Below are 20,606 nucleotides of genomic sequence, written 5' to 3' on the forward strand. Positions count from 1 at the left end.
TTACAACTTCGACGTGTGCTACATACCCAATTTTGTATTTGTGACACTGACTTCTCTGAATACCCACTGATAGGAGTACTTCGCTCTCAGGGCCCTAGGGGATTTATCTCAACTCTGTATCTATATTTACTCTCTGCCACGACTAGTGGGGCTCCACTGGAGGTGCGCATCAAGTGGCAACAACCTGTCCCTGATTGTAATTACAATTCTTGATATATTTCACAGCAGGGCCCGTTCCTGCACCCAACAAGAGTAACTGTGAGGGCTTACAGTGTTCTGGTACCACCAACACTTTTCTGCAGAGTATATAGGGCAGGCCGTATAGTATATATACTGCTGTTCAGAGTATACAGTGCATGGGGTCCTAGGGGACCCCCATGCCATTTTTTAAAAAATTTTGGTGCAGGGTTCCCTTTAATATCCATATCAGACCACGCCATTTTTTTGGTATTTTTATCTGTATTGGATCCGATAATACATTACAGCCGCAAGCAGTTTTAAATAACATTTTTTTCTTTTTTGTTGCATGCTAGTCTCATGTCAAAAGTGAAGAGGTTACTCACCATATGTAAATTCTCGTACGATAGAACTCAACCTCAGAAGTGAGGTAATGTTTTGAATAGTTTTGTATGTATTCTTTAGTTTCTGAGCATGCATAGTCTTGCTCTTATGATTTTTTCGTACGATAACCGCACTAATTAAACGAAAATTGGACGTTGAGTTCACGTACAACAAAAATTTTATAGTCTGCACATCCAGCTTTTGTCGGACGAAAAACCGGACTTGGCTGTCGAAAGCACCATACTAACGATCCGAAATTCAGCAGATCATTCGTCAGACGAAATTTTACTTCCAATTTTCGTATCACGTGTACGGGCCTTAAGACTGGGATACATTTGGTAATATAGTTTATATAGTAGACATGAGAAATCACATTTAAATATTTTAAGTAGACAGTGTAATTTTTTTTAGTTATTATTATTGTTACCTTTACAAACACTTTAAGGGTGTGTGCACCTTTCAGAGTCTGCTACTTGTGGGGGCTGGGGTAGCCCCCTGTTGACAAGTTAGAGAAGTAAGAATTCCACTCCTGACCTGCTCTAGAGGTAGAGTGAAGTACCATACTTTGGTTTCCATGTGCCCCATTAAGTTTCTGTAAATGTATGAGGGAACTGAGTGAAACATAATGTGGACTGTGCTGGGTTGTACTGAGGGAGAGTGATGCTATCTCCTGGAACTGGCACTTCAGTCTGTTGCTGACGTGGTTGTGTTATTAGGTCTTAGACCAGCCACAACTGGGCAGACCCTGATAGGCCACCCATGTGGCAGCAGACTCCCACCTATAAAAGCGACTAGGTCTTACCTTCCTCCTACATATATTTATTTTGCTACAGGTCTTGTGTAAAGTGCTTTGAATTGAATAAGAATGGGTTAAAACCCTTCTCAGTTTATTTTTGCTATATTTGTCCACTTAATGAAATTTCCCTTTACTTTCTGTTCTAGACACAAAACAAGAAGTGAGAGGAAATCTCTACAGGGTGAAAGGAATTACCCCCTTAGACAGCTATCACTGGAAGAGGTGTCCCCAAATGTAGATTTCCACTCTATTCCAGTTCTAGTGACAACTGTATTTTTTTTGATTTCCCATCACTTTCTGTCTTATTAACAATGGTCACCAGGACAAGTAGAGAGAGTGAATCTATCTAGCCAGGAACACAGATAGCAAAAGCATAACAGAAGTGCTTATTCCTCCAAACTTTGTCCACAACTAAAAAGAACAGAATATATACTCTAAATGGAACTAACGTTTTCAGATATGAATATCAAACCAATTAGATGTTTTTAAAACACTCATTCACAAAGTTTTAGAGGAAATGATAGTTCTACAAAGTTGCACTTACAGAGCAGTGAATTGCTGAGTGACTCTTTCTTTTTGAGGAATATGCACAATGACATGCCATAGTCACTTATCTACTCAGTAAAAGAAAATCAATTACAATTGTGGATTGTATAAATCTGCATTACAGTAAAGCCAGCAAAATAGAATTGCCAGAGTAGGACTAATTTGCATTGATATATATGCCAGCCATGGCATGTTGATTAAAAATTGACAAGTCTGGCTGATTAATGCCTTAGCTTAACTTTGCAAAACATTGTAAGTCTTAATTTCAATTACTAAATAATCTGTTTTAGGACATAAACAATTCAGAGTTCTCTAAGAACAGAGGATATAGTCGGGGGTGTAAAGGAAAAATATAACCAAGTGTCACCTGAAAATGTATAATAGTGATTGGCTAATGCATCAGCTAATACCTACTATTACATTTATTTATGATAAATGAGCATTACAAATGACAAAACAATGTTATAAAATATATTTATGTATGAAAATGTTGGCTCTTGTGTCACTAGAGAGAATATTTTTCTTCTTTTTCTGAATCTCTCCTTTCTACTCCTTTTCTGAACTCTACTGAAATATGTAACGCAACCACCATGAAAAACCCTAGTTTCCATATTAAGATGATTTAGAATGCAGGGGACATCAAAAGAGCTAAGGACTGAAAACAGTTTGTTTTTTGGCTGGATTTTTTTTAAAGGACTAGTTTTTTTGTAATAAACATATTAGCTATGAGGGAAAGTCAGAGAAATATACACGATTTATACATTATCATTTTTATAGCTATAAAATGAATGTATGTGAAATTCTTGGTGTTCCTGCCAGTCCCTCTGCTTTCCTATTAAAAACTGACCACACTAAGCAGGAGAGCACACTGTGGTCAGTTCTCTAGCTATGCTGGGAACTCAGTGTGCTCTCCTCAAATGATCAGACTTGTCCTAACATGCCCCCACTGCACAGCCAATCACTGGGAAGCTCAGTGTACTGCTGCTTTTCCTCCCCCAGCTCTTATGCAGCGGAGAACAGGGGGAACAGAGGGTGTGTGATCAATTATATAAAAGGGGAAAAAAAGGTATTTATTTATTTTTTTATATCTATACAAAAATGTTTTGCCTTTCATTTATATTTTAAACTGAATGGCTTGTTTTACAAAGTGATCGTTTACTATCACTTTAACCTCTTGCCGACCAGCCGCTGTCATTATACGGCGGCAGGTTAGCAAATCTCTGTTCTGACAGGGGAGATCACACAGATCCTGTCTTTCTGCTAAGCAGGAAGACAGATCTGTGTATTTCCCCAGTCACGCAGCCCCTAATACATTTAGAAAATACAAACAGGGAACACATTTAACCCCTTGATCACCCCTGATGTTAACCCCTTCCCTACCAGTGTCATTAGTACAATAACAGTTCATATTTTTAGCACTGATTACTTTAACAATGCCACTGGTTCACAAAAAAGTATCAAAAAATGTCAGTTAAGTGTCCAATCAGTCTGCCACAATGTCGCAGTCCCGCTAAAAATTGCCTCCATTACTAGTAAAAAAATAAATAAATGATAAAAATGCTATAAATCTATCCCCTATTTTGTAGACCCAAAAACTTTGGTGCAAACCAATCAATATACACTTATTGCGATTTTTTTTTTTTTTTTTTACCAAAAATATGTAGCAGAATACAAACTGATGAATAAATGATTTTTTTTACATTTTTTTTGGAAATGTTTTATAGCAGAAAGTAAATAAATTTGGGGTTTTTTTTTCAAAATTGTTGCTCTTTTTTTGTTTATAGTGCAAAAAATAAAAAGCACAGAGATGATCAAATACCACCAAAAGAAAGCTCTATTTGTGGGAAAAAAGGACATCAATTTTGTTTGGGAAGAGCATCACACAACCGCGCAATTGTCAGTTAAAGCGACGCAGTGCCGTATCGCAAAAAAAATGGCCTGGTCAGGAAGTGGGTAAAATCCTTCCGGGCTGAAGTGGTTAATAACATCATATGTGAAAGAAGTTACAAGGATGTTTTAGAGCTATACACCAGCTCCTTCATCAGGCATCAATGATCTGTTCCTATTGCCTAATGAAAGTGCAGATGTATAGACTCAAAATGTTGCTGAATCTTTGTGACAAATAAATGGAGTGTGAATAGGAGCTATTATCTATAATTTGGTCATGGCATTATTTGTGGTATATCACTGCAGCAATCATAAAATAAAAGGTTGAGCATAGTTTGTTGTGCTCCATATTCCTATATTTAAATAAATGAAACAAGGGCTGTGCCAACCCTTTCTAACATTTTTCTTTGCTCCAAGTTAAGAAAAGACAATGTATGTCATGTTGTATAGCATGTATGAAGTCTAGACTGTCTTCTATACAGCAGTCTGTGGTTTCATTTTTCTTGCACAGCTTAGTTCTTTCATCTTGTGCTTGGTTGCCTTTTTTCTAAAAGTTCTCTTCTGACCTATCTTACACATAGGGGGCTTTTCTGAATCAAGGAACCTAGCAATCTCTTTTCAAACCTAGAGCTACATGTCCCCAGGCACACGCTGGTTAAAGTTTGTTTGACATTTTAGATGGGCTGAAAGTTGAAAGTAATTTCAAGTCATTCATCTCAGTCAACACATAAAATTAAAGCTGAAATGGTTCACCCCAAGGGAACATCAAGCTGCTTACTTTCAGAGAAAAGTGTATAATAGACTATTGCATACTGTAAACTCCAAAACCCTGTAAGTAGATAGAAAAAACACAAAACTGAATGGGTATCTTCAGGAATCCATCTTATATCAGATATTTGACTTAGGAACGTCTTGTTTTTTTTTATCATACTGAAGCTGCCAACATGCAGATATTAATAATTTACAGAGCTTCTACACTGCTTTTCCATTAGCGATGGCGTGCGGTGGAGAAAAGAATTGCTGGCAGGAGGCTGTGAATGTTTCTGACAAGGTCATCCTGTCTCTACCTCACTAGTGTCTATGTTTAACCTGTTCTCATCCTCTGGAGGTAGCCTGTAGCTCTGTTCCTGGTATGCATTGCAATTCACTTGGCTGTTGATTAAATGGAAGCTAGAAATAGGCAAGGAAAGGCTTTATCAAGTGGGTCCATATAACACGTAAAGCAAATTTGCAATTCAAACATTCAGTTTGGAAGTGTTTTACGTTGGACAGCTTTATATGCAATGCCAAAAAATTATATATGCTATATTCACATTTTGTTTGATTTGCTTTAAAACATAAGGTCTATCCGCCTTGGCATCGGAAGGTTTTACCCCCTTCATGACCAGGACATTTTTTGATATTTATCACTGTGCTATTTTAAGTGGTAATTCAGCTGTCATGCAGCGCTGTACCCAAACAGTATTTTTTAAAAAAATTCACACAAATAGAGCTTTCTTTTGGTGGTATTTGATCACCACTTTTTTTTTTTTTTATTATTATTATATAAGCGAAAAAAAACCATATTGAAAAAAAAAAAACGTTTTACTTTGCTATAAAACATACCCAATAACAAAATGTAAAAAATCTAATTTCTTCATAAATGTAGTTCACAATGTTACATGTCTTTGATTAAAAAAAATCCCAATAAGTGTGTATTGATTGGTTTGCGTGAAAGTTATAGCGTCTACAAACTATGGTATACTGGAATTGGTTTTTTTTTGTACTACTAATGGCGGTGATCAGCGACTTATAATGGGACTGCAATAGTGCGGTGGGCAATCTGACACTAATGGACACTGAGTGGGAACTGACTAAGGCCCCATTCACACCTGAGCATAGCGTTTTCAGATTTTTCCACGATTTTGCCACATTTTTACCGCTTTTTGCCACGATTTTGACTTGTTTTTGCTGCGATTTTGTACAGGTCAAAAGGTCACCAATGTAAAAAGCAAAAAACTCCCAAATCTGCCTAAAAAAAAAGTTCCAGAACTTGTTTGAGCTTCAGGCATTTTGGAGCTTCTGGCTTCAGGCATTTGGAGTGGAGATGTGAACCATCTCCATAGGGAATAATTGATTTTTTTCCCCTCCAGCATTTTGTAGCTTCTGGCTTCAAGTTACAAAACGCTCAGGTGTGAATGGGGCCTTACTGCCACTGACATCACCAGTGACACTAGTCCAGTGGTCAGTGCTAATACTATACACTGTCCCTGTACTAATGACACTGGCTGGAAAGGGGTCTAACATCTCGGGTAATCAAGTAGTTAAATATGTACACAACAATGTGTAATGTGTGCTGGTTTTTACTAAAGATCTTTGTTTCTTATCCCTGCTTTGCAGCGGGGAATTGTTCCGTCTATGCAGAGCCCTGTGTTGAACGTCAACACAGGGCTTTGGACTGAGATTGGACACAGTTGATCAGCAGGTCCCGGCTACGAATCATTGGTCTGGACCTGCTGACAGACTCCCACTAAAAACAGGCAGCAACGTACCAATACGTTGCTGTGGCTGTACGGGCCGCAGTACATTGCAGGTGGTTGGTCCACAAGTGGTTAAGTTATATTTACCCTTAAGAACAATATAACTTTGGTCCGCTTGAATGAAGATTGTGCTGAGAGAAGCAGATAGTATGATGTACCCACTCTCAATATCACATTGTACAGAGGTTTTAAAAAGACATAGCACAACAATCTAAGCACCAGCAAACTGAGAGTGACCATCACCGGTGCAGGTCAACTGAACCGTTAACCTTTTATACACACAGAATAGCCATCTTCACGTGTTTTAACATGCACAATTCAGAGCATTCACTGTTGCGATTCAGACCTTAAAAAAATTCTGTATCACTTGCTGCCATGTCCAGGCAGGAATATAACAGATTTTACACAATGGTAGCTTCTTTGGAAAGGCAGAGTTCCTAAATTCCTGGACATTGTAATATAGGGATGGTTAGTGTCCAATTGAGATGCATCTTCTGCTACGCTGGCAAAGTAACGCCATTACAGTAGGAAATATTAAATATACTGTATATGAGTGTTAACGCTGAGGAGTTCAGCCATAAGTACCATACAGTAGTACCATGCGATTCGGTTGCTGTGAAATTTTTAAAGTAGTTCATGCACTAACTTTGGTGTGGTCCTGTGCAACTTTATCCCATTCAAATGAATGGGCTGAAATCACACTACACCCAGATGGCATGTGAATTGCACAGGAATGCACAGAACGCTCCTGTGTGATTCATGATGTAAACCAGGTCTAAAGGTTTACGCACACAGCAGCAAAGCATCAGAGTAGAAAAACACAATTGGAGAAAACCCTAAACCCATGTAAAAACTCTTGATCAACTTCTGTCATCAGACCTAGTGCTTTGAAAGACCAATGCTTATCTCTCTTATACAATAGTGAGTGAATACAGGCTATTCACTCAGATGACACCGTTTTATTTTTGGAATTCCTATGTTGGTGAGAATTTGTGCCCATTCACCAAAAAGAGCAGGAGGTCAGGTACTCATGTTTTATAAAAAGACCTGGCTCCCAGGTTCCAGTTGTTCTTTAGGTTTTCAGTAGGGTTGCAATCAGGGCTCTGTGCAGGCCATTCAGGTTCCTCCACACAAAATGTTATAAACCATGTTTTTATGGATCTAGCTTTGTACACAGGGGCACAGTCATGGTAGAGTAGAACAGGATTTTTCCCCAAATTGTTACTACAAGATTGGATTTGCACAATTGTCTAAAAAGTCTTTATATGTTGTAGCATTAACTGGAAACACCTGGACTCAGCCATTTCAGGGTTGTCCACATCTAGCCATATATTAGGTGTGATGGTCAAGTGTCCACAAACTTTAGGCCATATAGTGTATTTCCAGCGCAGTAGGTTTTACATAGGGATGGTCGAACGGTTCAGCCCGAGCATGAGTTTGTTCCGAACATTGGCTGTTCATCCGTTCGACGAACACCCAAATTATCAGGGCATTCGACCGTTTGTTCAGCCCACCAAATGCCCACAATGCACTGCGCCGCCGCACACTGCATTGGAATCCCTGATTGGCTGAAACAATGAAAGCTTTGCCTAATCAAGTAGATAGAGGGTATAGGTGTAGCGCTAGATAATGGTGGTGATAGAATAGATGTGTAAAATTAAATACAATTGGTAACATGGGAGATTGCAGTCCATCCAGAAAATTCCAATAGGATAGTAAATAGAAGAACCGTCACCGACACCCAATTAGATTGACTCTTACCGCCAGTGTATAGGATATAGTAATGTCTACTTCCTGATCAGACTGTAGGTCAATAACTAGTCTGATCAGGAAGAAGACATTACTAATGGAACGTGGATTAGGACAAGAAAAGTAACCATTGAGTTGTTCCTGTGGAGTTTATCTCCCAGCGGGGGTTGGAAAAATACTTTAGAGGACCATTCGATGAATAGGAGCTGTGGAACTGGCTCTTCAGCCATTTGTTCAATGTGTATATCCTATACACTGGCGGTAAGAGTCAGTCTTACTGGGTGTCGGTGACGGTTCTTCTACCTTCTATCCTATTGGAATTTTCCGGATGAACAATCTTATATGTTATCGATTGTATTTATTTTTACACATCTGTTCTATTACTACCATCATCTAGCGCTAAACCTATATCCTCTATTTTTTTGTTATTGTATACAGCAATATTGTGTTAGGTGCTTTTGAGATATTTTGGGTTTTTTTGGTTTGGGCGCAGCAAATTTTCTCCCTTTTTTTGCCCAATCAAGGCACAGAGCACTGTCAGAGCCATGATTGGGTGCTGTCATGATGACTCTATCCAATCATGGCTCATTGCTCTGAGTCCCACCCCACACTTCTTTCAATAGTGGCCATTTTTAGTGTGATATCAGCGTGGAGAGAGATAGAACAGGGCTCTGTTCAGTGCTACTAGACAATGTGCTATTGTGATTCTATTGTCAGTGTAGAATACCAGTTTAGTGTGAATCTTGTGATTGTTCAGTCAGTGTGAGTGTAGTGAACACCATTCATCTTTACATTAGTGTGAATCTAGTGATAGTCCAGTCAGTGTGAGTGTAGTGAGTGACCATTCATTTTTACTTTAGTGTCAGTTTAGTGTGAATCTAGTGATAGTTCAGTCAGTGTGAGTGTAGTGACCATTTAACACAGTATATTTCAGTGTGCTACTGCAAGTTTTACGCTGTATATTTCAGTGCGTTACGTGCCGTTTAACGCAGTATATTTCAGTACGTTACATGCCATTTACTGCAGTATATTTCTGTGCGTTAGTGCACATTTAACGCAGTATATTTCAGTGCATTACTGCAAGTTTAACGCCGTATATTTCAGTGCGTTACCTTCCGTTTAAAGCAGTATAGTTCAGTGCATTACTGCAAGTTTAACGCTGTGTATTTCAGTGTGTGACTGCAAGTTTAACGCTGTACATTTCAGTGCGTTACGTGCTATTTAATGCAGTATATTTCAGTGTGTAACTGCAAGTTTAACGCAGTATTTTTTTGTGTGTTACTGCAAGTTTAACGTGCTATATTTCTGTGCGTTAGTGCACGTTTAACACAGTATATTTCCCTGTGTTACTGCAAGTTTAATGCTGTATATTTCAGTGCGTTACTGCAAGTTTAACACCGTATATTTCAGTGCGTTATCTTCCGTTTAACGCAGTATACTTCAGTGCGTTACTGCAAGTTTAATGCTGTATATTTCGGTGTGTTATGTGCCATTTAAGGCAGTATATTTCTGTGTGTCAGTGCAGCTTCACTGTAGTATATTATAGTGTATCAGTGGAGTGTGTCTGTGTAGTGAGTACTGAAGTTAAAGTGCACCAAACACCACTTTCCATTGTTTAAAGTGCATCCATGTACACATTTCCACATCTTTATTACATTTTGTTAATAAGCACCCCCATCATGTCTGGGAGGACAACAAGGAGAGGCAGACATTCCCATGGCACTGTGAGGGGGCCAGCAGTGTATGTGTCCACAGGCAAAGGTGGAAGTCCTCAGTCAGGGCATAATTTCCTCTGTTTAGTAATGTTGCCTGTGCTATCCAGCCACAGCATACAGAGGAGGTAGTGGACTGGCTTACTAAACCATCCTCATCTTCCTCATCCTCCATCACCCAAGCAGGGACTAGTGCTCAGTCCACTGCAGCTGCCAGAGTGGCTAAACCTGCCTCCTTGTCCACAGCTTTTCCTGCCAAAACCAGCATCAGGCATGGAGGAGTCAGCTGAGTTATTTGAACACAGCGTCAGCCACTTGCTCCTTGATGATACACAGCCATTACTTGATTCAGATGTTGGTTCTGAGGTTGAGGAAGGCAGGAACATGAGCCTACAGAGAGGGGAGAACACTGGTTCACAAATTGGCAGTTATGCTCCCCCAGCCGCAGCATATTGCCAAGTTGTCTCCAGTGGTAATGAGGGTGGAGTAGATGATGATGATGAGGTCACTGACGTTATTTGGGTGCCGGATAGAGAAGAGGAGGAAAGTGAGGGTGAGGCACAACCCCAACGAGGTGGCCATCATGGAAGAGTAGAGAGCAGCCACCCTATTCCATCACATTGTGAAGATGTTATCTCCCGGCCTACTTCCCACAGCTCGGGTGTCTGAGCCTTTTTTAGCACATGCGCAGCCAATCGCACTGTTGCAATCTGAAAACACCAGCCATTTGGGTACCACATGCTTGACAAGGCATTTAACCTCCCACCACTCAGCCCATTGGCAAGGGCACCTGAAAGCCACACAAAAGGGGCGCAATTCTAAACATCATCCTTACTCACCTCAGTCTTCCCCCGCTATACCTCATGACCTCTCAACAGCCTCCACTAACAGGAATGATGGTATTACGCAGGGTGTCCCAGGTCCTTGCAGCACATCTGCCAGTAGCACACCACCAGCTGTAGACAATAGGCGACAAATTTCTCTGCCCCATCTGCTGCATCGAAAAAAAAAACTGCCACCCACATGCCCAGCGTCTAAATGCAAGCTTGTCAAAGCTGCTGGCCCTACAACTTCTGTAATTCTATCTGGTGGATTCTGCCCCCTTCTGTGAATTAGCAGAATGTGCTGCACCACAATGGCAGGTTCCCAGTTGCTATTTCTTTTCACGTAAGGCTATTCCAGCTCTGTACCATCACATGGAAGGCGATGTTGTGGCATTGTTGGGCAAGGCAGTCAGCCGCAAAGTCCACGTTACTGCTGACACGTGGTCCAGCAAGCATGGTCAGGGATGATATATTTTGTTCACTGCACACTGGGTAACTCTGCTTGCAAATCGGAAGGATGCAGGACAGGGCTCAGTGCTGCAGTTTGTTGTGCCCCCACTTCTCCATACAGCTAGTGGTGGTGATGCAAGATTTGTCAGCTCTACCCCCTCCTCCTCCTCCTCAGTGCCCTCCTCTGCTGAATTGTCCTATGAACCACAAGTACCCCCTAAGCATTCAAGCGGCTATTTAATGAGTCAGGCTAAAAGGTGCCATGTACTGCTTCAGCTGTTGTGTCTTGGGGACAGGAACCACACAGCGGAGATTCTTGCAGCTCTACAGAGGCAGGCCCAGAGGTGGTTCACTCCACCCCAGCTAGAGCCAGGAATGGTGTTGTGTGATAATGGCACAAACCTCCTGTCTGCCCTTAGACATTCAGCAGGAATTCCACCTGCCCATAAACCGCCTGATTTATGACATGCCCACCACTTGGAACTCGACTTTGGCAATGCTGCAGTGGCTGCACATGCAGCAGAGCGCCGTCAATGAGTACCTGTGTGAGTATGGCACAACGACAGGCTCAGGCCGGCTCGTTTTTTTTCCCCACGCAATGGCTGCTCATAAAGGATGCATGCACTGTACTGTTACCATTTGAGGAGGCCACAAGGATGGTGAGCCATGACAATGCATGCATCAGTGACACAATCCCTGTTGTGTTCCTGCTGGAGCAGACTCTGCGTGGAATTATGGACAGGGCACTCGAGGCAGAGCAACGAGAGGAAGAGGAGGACTTCCTTTCCTTTTAAGGCCCATTTTATGCAGACATCATTGTTCCTATGCCACAGAACACACAAGAGGAGAGGGAGGAGTTGGAGGAGGATTCTGGCAGTTTTGGAGGCATTGAAGAAGAGGAAGACATACGTCAAACAGTAAGAGATGGTTTTCCATCCCCAGAACCCTTGAGAGTAGTACATGGCTGGAAAGAGGCAGTTCCAGACACTATAATCCTCAGTGACCCTGAGGAGTCTGCTTCTCATGCCTCTGCAAATTTGCTGTGCATGGGCTCCCTCATGCTTCAAAGCCTGCGAAAGGACCCAAAAATACGTGGCGTAAAGGAGAAGGATTACTATTGGTTGGCAACCCTCCTTGACCTTGACCACTGTTACAAAGGTGAAAGCCTCAGAACTCATCCCATTCCCTCTCTTGAGGACACCTTAAAGAGGAGTTTATCTTTTTTTTTTTTTCTTTCCACTTCAGTGAACTCATTAGGGAGGGTTATTTCAACTTCACAGTTCCATTTTTGTCCCTTCCCATTTTCACATCATTGTGGCATTTTCCATTCTTTTAAGCATTTATTTTAAAAAATATATTTATTTCAGTATAAAAACTACGAATTGACCCCCTTTCCCCTATCTGACTTCCCCCTCCCTCCTCCCTCTGGTTTGTTTCAATCTATCCCCAGTTGTCCTACCTCAGGGCCCTGTGCCTTCCAACATCTTCCCCCAATATTTGTCCGTGGTTTTACATTTTTTCCACACACCCCTAATACTATTACATTTTTCGATTTGGTCTTTGTCCCTGCTGCTTGGGAATTCCATTATACTATAATAATCCACTTGTTTAAACCAATTTCTTATATCTGGGTTTTCGTGTTTAACCATTTTTTTGGGATCAGTCCCTTTGCAGCATTCAGAAGTTTTGGGATTGTTTTTGAATATTGTTTCCTTGGGGTTTTGGAGACGTGGAATAGGCATGTCAACATGTTGTAGTCTATCTTCTCTCCTGTTATCTCATTTATAAGATCAACTATTTCCAGCCAGTATTCTTTTATTTTCAGACATTCCCACCCAGATGTGTGCCATCGTGGCTCTTTGTTTGCAATTTCTCCAACACCATGGTGATCCGTCCGGTTGATATTTCTGGATTCTCTCTGGGGTTAGATACCACCTTGCCAGGAATTTATAATTCATCTCGATGGTGTTCATTTCCCAAGCGTGGTTGTATCCTGCTCCTTTCATCCTCTCGACTTGCTGTTCTTCAAATTTAATATCCAGTTCTTTTTCCCATCTTTCTATGTAGGAGGGTCTTCCTAGTCCTTCTAGGTCTGTCAATATTCCATAGGTTTTTGAGATTCTATTTTTCAGTGGCGTTTGTGTTGCACATAGTTTTTCCAATGGGTTTAGCTCTCCTCTGTCTCTGATTGGATGCGGCAATGAATTTACTAAGTGATGTAATTGAAATAGTTCCCATTCTCTCAACTTCCACCCATTTGAGACCTCTAATTCTAGTGCAGTTTTCATCTTCCCCTTTGTGGTGATATCTTTAATTTGTGGGTGTTTCATCTTTAAAAAATATTTCTTTTCCGGGTATAAAAAAATTGGTTCCAGTGAGCGAGATCAAGGGTGAGTTGTATACCCAGTTTTCCTTCCGGTGAAGTGCATCCCAAACGTTAAATACATTTTTAGTCAATTCGTGAGATTCTGAGTCCAGTGTTCTAAACTTGCTTGGTGTCCAGATATTTTTGTGCAGTGTAGTTCTACTTAAAGTGTTTTCTATCTCACCCCACTTTTTTTCCCTGTTTTCTTTTGTCCACTCTACCATACGTACTATTATTACCGCCTTGTAGTACCTTGTTATATCTGGAGTTGCTAAACCACTGTGCTTTCTCTTCCTGGTCATTAATGTATGTTTTATTCTCGGCTTTTTATTTTGCCAGATGTACTTTATCTGCATTTTTTTTATTATATTGAAAAAGCTCTGAGGGATCGCAATAGGTAACATCTGAAAATTATACATTATTTTCAGTAATATCACCATTTTATACATATTTATTTTTCCAATCCAGGATGTTGATTGTAAACTTATATTTTTTATTTCTGCCTTTATCTCATTTATTAATGGGATGTAGTTTGCCGGGTATATTTTCTCATACGTTGATGTTATTTTGATTCCCAAGTATGATAGTTTACCTTTTACCCACGTGAATGGAAATTCTCTTTGAAGAGCAAGAACTTCATTTTTTCCCAATCCGATGTTTAATATTTCTGTTTTTATGGGATTTATTTTGAAATTAGAGATTTCTCCATAATCTTTTACTTCTTTGATTATATTTGCCAGAGTCGCCCTAGGGTTCGTTACGTACATTAAGATGTCATCGGCATACGCCGCAACTTTACGTTCTTTACCCCCCACTCTCGCCCCCCTATCCCCTGATTATTTCGCAGGGTCGCCAGGAAGGGTTCCAATGAGAGGACATATAGGAGTGGCGAGAGCGGGCAGCCTTGACGCTTTCTGTTAAACATCTCGAACACTGGTGACAGTCTCCCGTTAACCTTTACTGTTGCCGTAGGCCCATTGTATAGATTTTTGATCCACTTCATGATTTTTGGACCCAATCCTAGATGCTGCAACGTATCCATCATAAATCATCAGTCTACCCTGTCGAATGCTTTTTCTGCATCAATTGACAGGAGCAGTACTGGGGATCCACTGGACTTCTTCTTTCGCAGCATCCAGAATGTTTTGATACTGTTGTCTCTTCCTTCTCTACCCAGAATGAATCCGGTTTGATCCGGGTCTATCCAGAGAGCTGTTAATTTTTGTAATCTGCTAGCTAAGATTGTTGCGTATATTTTTGTATCCGCATTTAATAAAGCTATGGGCCTGTAGCTAGAGCAGATGGTTTTATCTTTTCCTTCCTTAGGAATTAGTGTTATGTATGCTAAGAGTGATTCTCTTCTTACTTCTTCATCTTCTCCAATTCTATTCAGATATTTACAGAACCTTGGTGTCAGCTGTTCCTGGAATTTTTTGTAATATTTGATCGTGAACCCATCTGGCCCAAGACTTTTTCCTGAAGGTGTATCTTTCATGGCCATTCTGATTTCGTCTTGCGTTATCTTTTTTTCCAACTCTCTCAGTTGTTCAGATGGGATTTTTGGTAAGTTAGCTCTTTTTAAATAGGTTTGTATCTTCTTCCTTCTTGCTTCTTTTTCTAATTGTGGTTCTTGCTTTTTTATTGAATATAGTGAACTATAGTATTGCAAAAAGGCTTGTGCGATATCTGTTGTCATATGTTTTATTTCTCCCTTATCGTTTTTTATTTTCTCTATGTAATTTAAGGTCCTCTTTTTTCTTAACATGTTTGCAAGATATTTACCCGATTTGTTTCCACCCTTAAATCTGTTTTGCAATACCCTGTTGTGCTCTTTTCTCTCTTCACGTTCCATTAGTTCTTTTAATCCGTCTCTTTTTAGGGTCAAGGTCCGATATATTTCTTTTTCAGTTTGGTTTTTATGTCTTTGTTCCAGATTATGGATTTCTTTTATCATTCGCATCATGTTTTCGTTTCTTTCCTTCTTTTTTCCTGCCTCAATCGATATTAGTTTGCCCCTAATAACAGATTTATGTGCCTCCCATAAAGTTGCTTTTGACAGATCAGGGGTATCATTCTCCAGGAAGTATTTTCCGATCTCTTCCATTATGATTTTTTCGGTTTCGCTGTCATCTAATAGATCTTCGTTGATTCTCCATGTACCTCGCCCCATGGGTTCCCCCTGTGTTTTCATCTTCAACTTTACTGGGGAGTGATCTGATATTGTTGTGACTCCTATTGTTGTTTCTATTACCTTCTCTAAGCTTCTGTGTTCCACCATGATATAATCCAATCTAGAGTACGTTCCATATACTGTAGAGTAATATGTATAATCTTTTGTACTCGGATGTTGCACCCGCCATGCGTCCACCAGTTGATATTCGAATAGTTTCTTTTTGATCTTCCTTAGTTGTGATGTTTCTCTATCCGGCGCAACTGACGTACTGTCTAATTTGTGGTCCATGGGGAAGTTGAAGTCTCCAGCCAGTATCAGTTTACCCTGTTTAAACTCTGTCAGATCTTTCAACACTTCCACTAGGTAATTTTTGGGGTTTTTGTTGGGGCAGTAGACATTGGCTAGCGTGTATTTCGTACCCAGTATTGTCCCTGTGAGGAAGAGGAAGCGTCCTTCTGGGTCGGCTTTTCTCTTCTCTATTACAAAACAGATATTATTCCTAATTCCAATTGCGACTCCTTTTGCCTTTCTGATTGGTGAATCTCCGTAATACCACGTTGGGATATTTTTAGAATATAGTTTGACATTTGAGTCCTGATTAATATGTTTCTCCTCTAAGAAAATGATTCCGGCCGTGCTTCTTTCTAATCCTTGTAATATTACCCGTCTCTTTTTAGGTGAATTTAAACCTCGAACATTATAAGTCAGGAAATTGATATTATTTATTACCTCCATTCAACTCTATTTCCTGTGTGTCCCCCCCAGGGCGTCCCCACTCCCCGATCGGTACAGAGACCTCGGGGTGCGGGGGCCCCATGGGGCGACACGCGGGAAAGCTTTAATTTCCTCTTTATTTTCCTTTTTCTTTACTTCCCTTCTTCTCTTTCCTTTCTTCTATCTTCCTTTCTCTTATGAGATAGGCACAGGAGCCCGAGTGTCTTCCAAGTGAAACAAATCTTATCCCTCCCCTTATCCCACGCGGGAAAGCTTTAATTTCCTCTTTATTTTCCTTCTTCTTTCCTTTCCCTTCTTCTCTTTCCTTTCTTCTATCTTCCTTTCTCTTATGAGATAGGCACAGGAGCCCGAGTGTCTTCAAAGTGAAACAAATCTTATCCCTCCCCTACCCTCCTTCCCACCTCCCTCCCAGCCCCCCCTTCCCACTCTCTCCCCTCCCACCCCACTCCCAGACCCTAGGACTTTTGACCTCTTGCTCATGAGCAGGGACCTTATTTCCTTTTTTCCTTCTCTCATTTCTTTCTTCTTCTTTCTTTAGATGTTCTCACTCCCTACTCCTGTATTTGAGGTGGAGTTCTACTTGGCGTTTCTAAACTGCTTCTCCCTTACCGTTGGGATGGCAGCTTCTGGGCATGCCTCGCGTCCGGGTCCCCCCCCCACCCTCTAACAAAAACTTCTTCCCCCTTTCCCTATCTTACTTACTTACTCTTACTTACTTTTCCCTTTTCTTTCTCTTATATTCCCATTTTTATCTTTCTACTCAAATTGCTTACCCGTCAGCTTAACCCCCTATCATCATCCCCTCCCCCCACTGGACTATTTTCTGCGCGTCGACTGCCATTGTGCTTCTTCTGCATTCAGTTTATCTGGTCTTCTAATTATGTCTTCAAAATTTTCTGGTAGTGGAATTTCCACAGCATTGCAAAAATCAGGGATTTCATCAATAAATCTCAATTTGGTAGTTCTTCCATTCCTTTTTACCATCAGATATGATGGAAAGCCCCAGTTATATTGGATTTCTCGGTCCTGCAGTATTTTTAATAGGGGTTTTAATGTCCTTCTCCTTCTCAGAGTTTCCTGAGAGAGATCTTGGAAGATTTGAATTTCCTTTCCTTCGAAGAAGATTGGTGATTTCCCCTTCAAGTTTCTCCAGATTTGGCTTTTTACTTCCCAGCTTTCGAACCTGACTATTATATCTCTTGGGATATCGCTCGACATTCCCTGCGGTCTCCTTGTTCTATGCACTCTTTCGATCTTAATCTCATTAGTTTCTTCCTTTAAAATGATTGGGTTGAAGACCCGTCCAATTACTTCCTTCAAATTTTCTGTCTGGGAGGGTTCCGGGAGACCTCGGATTCTTAAATTCTTCCTCCGATCCCTGTTCACCTGATCTTCTGCTCTGTATGCCTGCTCCTGATGTTCTAATTTCAGAGTTTTAATTTTTCCTTTCAGTTCTTTGATCATTTTTGCGCGGAGGTCTGTCTTTTTTTCCACCTCTTCTACTCTTGCAAGCATATGACCCATGTCTTTATGGATTGCTGCCATTTCTGTTTTTAATGAATTTTACAAGGCCGCAAACATTCTTTCCATATCTATTTTTGTTGGCAATTGGACCGTGTTCTGTTGCTCAACTCTAGTGTGTGGGTCTGATTCAAGTTCCTGATCCAATCTGAAATTAGATATGGTACTGCTATCCATCAGTGTTTTAGTGTGACCCTTTTTTTCCTTTTTTTCTTTATTCTCTGGTTGTCACGCTTTTGTATTTTGTTGTTTTTCTATTGCTGAGGTTGCCCCTTCACCGTCTCCTCCCTAAATCACGTACCTATTCATCGTGCTGTGTGTGGGGCTTAAACTTGGGCGAGGAGATTTAACCACCACTCCAACTCCCCTTCCAGACTTACCCCTCATTTCCTTGGGGAAAAAAAAAAAAAAAGAAAAAACACATAAGAGGAGACGGAGGGGGCAGGCTGCAGTACCCTTGCGGCCTGTTGCTCAAGTCCCGACAGTGTCAACTGTGTCAGTGGTATCACATTGAGCCCGCCACAATTAATTTGACAAACTAGGATAGTCAGTGATCGATCTGAATGACTCTGTACATCTATGATTTTCTTTTCTCTATTCTTTCCTTCCTTCTCGCCTCCTTTTTTTCGCCTGTAAACAGTCTGTATTTAACCGTTGTTAATGATCTATAATCTGTACTTTAGTATATCCATGTATTACATGTATGGCAGTAAAAGAACAGTTAGTAGAAGTGGATGGCAGTAGGTGGCGGTATATCTTATCTCCGCTTATCAATACCAGTACCCGATCCAGCAATCACATCTCCTATGTATATGACATATATATGACATTACAGTTGTTTGTGAGAGGTGAAATACCCTTTCTTTTTTTTCTCTTTTCTCTCCCTTTTCTGCACTTCCCTCCCTCTCCCTTATCTCTTTTCCCTTATCTTTTACTTATCTGAGAGGGGGGAGTTTGGCCAGTCCTTCGGTCTGCTGCAGTAGCGTCTGCTCTCCTCGGTGATCTCTGCCAGAGTTCGGTGAATCAGCGTCCAGTTCAGGCTTTTTCTCTCTATGATTGCTCAGCCAGCCTCCGGACTCCAGGAAGACTCTTACCTCTGACCTGCACACTCTCATCGCTGGAAGCCTCGGCTCCTGTCCCGCTGACAGTTTGTCTCAGTTGGGGGGGGGAGGGAGTGAGAGATTTCCCCTGACAGTCTCTCGGTGTGCTAACTCTTCCTCCTCTCTCTCCCCTTCTCTCAGCACGGCGCTTAGTGTCTTGGGTCTGGAGTCTCCAGACGGAGGAGGGGGGAGGCAGAAAGTTTCACGAAAGCTGCAGCGTTCACACACTGAGCGGCGAGACGGCTTCTCCCGTCCAGCGTCCTCCGTACATAAGGGTCACAGATTACAGCCTGCTCATTGATGTTCTGGAGTGGGGGATTGTCAGTCTGGCGTGGGACAGGTACGGGGGGTACCGCTATCTATTTGTTTAAGCGAGGTTTCATGGGGATGGAGACCCGGCGCTCCTAAGGCATACTCCTACTCGGTGCCATTGCTAGACTCCTCCCTCCATGCCTTGAAAGCCGACTAAGCATCTGTTTGTGATGTGAAAAGAGGAGTTTATCTAACCCTTTTCCGTATTCTGGTAGGTTACAGTGTCATGGAAAACAGCCGCCTAAGTGCTGCATTTCACTATTTTTTTTAGTCCTCACAGCCCAGGGCTGTCAGCCTCCACTGGCTTACTGGGTCATGAGAATAGACCACTGGCCAGAACTTGCCCAGTATGCAATTGAGCTGCTGGGCAATAGAACGCATCTGTCCACAGACTCCATGGACCGTCTGACATTTATCAAAATTAATCAGTCCTGGATTACCAGCAGCTATGAAGCCACTGATGCGAATGTCGCTGATTAAGTGTTTTTGGGATGTGGAATCTCTGCAGGACTGCTAGGCTGCCTAACGTTGTGGGTGTTGATTTCATCTGGAAGAATATTTTTGGTGTAGGTTTCATGGGCACAATTAACACCCAAAGATCAATTTTTCCACACCTGTTTGACAGGTGTATATCATTGCAATTTTTGACAGAAAGGCCAATTTTTGCTTTCATCAAGAATACCTCAATAGGGTTATGGTGTGAAGGCGTCACCGACACCCAAAGACCAATTTTTCAGCCCCTGTTACTTCTATCCAAAGTCTGTGGAAGAGACACCAGAATTTATCCAAAAAATCTCTACTCTTGTTTCCAGTGAACTACATTGTGGCCTCATCATACAGACTTGCCCCGCAAGCTGCTGCTTACAAAATAAAGAAAACTTGCAGGGAAATTTTCATTTTTGCTTTATAAATGCAATTATTGCTGCAGCAGCTTCTATACACAGTACAGATGTACCACTTTACAGGTAGACTAAGGGGACCCCTCAGGCACTATATTGAAAGGAATTTTTCATTTTTACGCTTTCACTTTAAGCATCAATAAATCACTGCTCATTTAAAAATTATGTTTTTTACAAACTTTTTTTTTCATTGATACATGTCCCCCAGGGCAGTACCAGGACCCCCATAACCATTGTATGCCTAATTACTTGCATATAAGCCTTCAAAATAAGCACTTTTGATTTTTTCAGTTCGGGGTCCCATAGACTTTAATGGGGTTCGTTATTCGGTTCTAAACTTTCACAATGTTCGAAAGTTCTGGTGTTTTATGTTTTTATCAATAATTGGAGAATTAAGAAATACAAGATATGGCTGCTTATGAATATAGTGAATGAGGCACCATTGTACAGTAAATGC

This window comes from Aquarana catesbeiana, linkage group LG01, assembly GCF_042186555.1.
Source record: "Aquarana catesbeiana isolate 2022-GZ linkage group LG01, ASM4218655v1, whole genome shotgun sequence".
Taxonomy (NCBI): domain Eukaryota; kingdom Metazoa; phylum Chordata; class Amphibia; order Anura; family Ranidae; genus Aquarana; species Aquarana catesbeiana.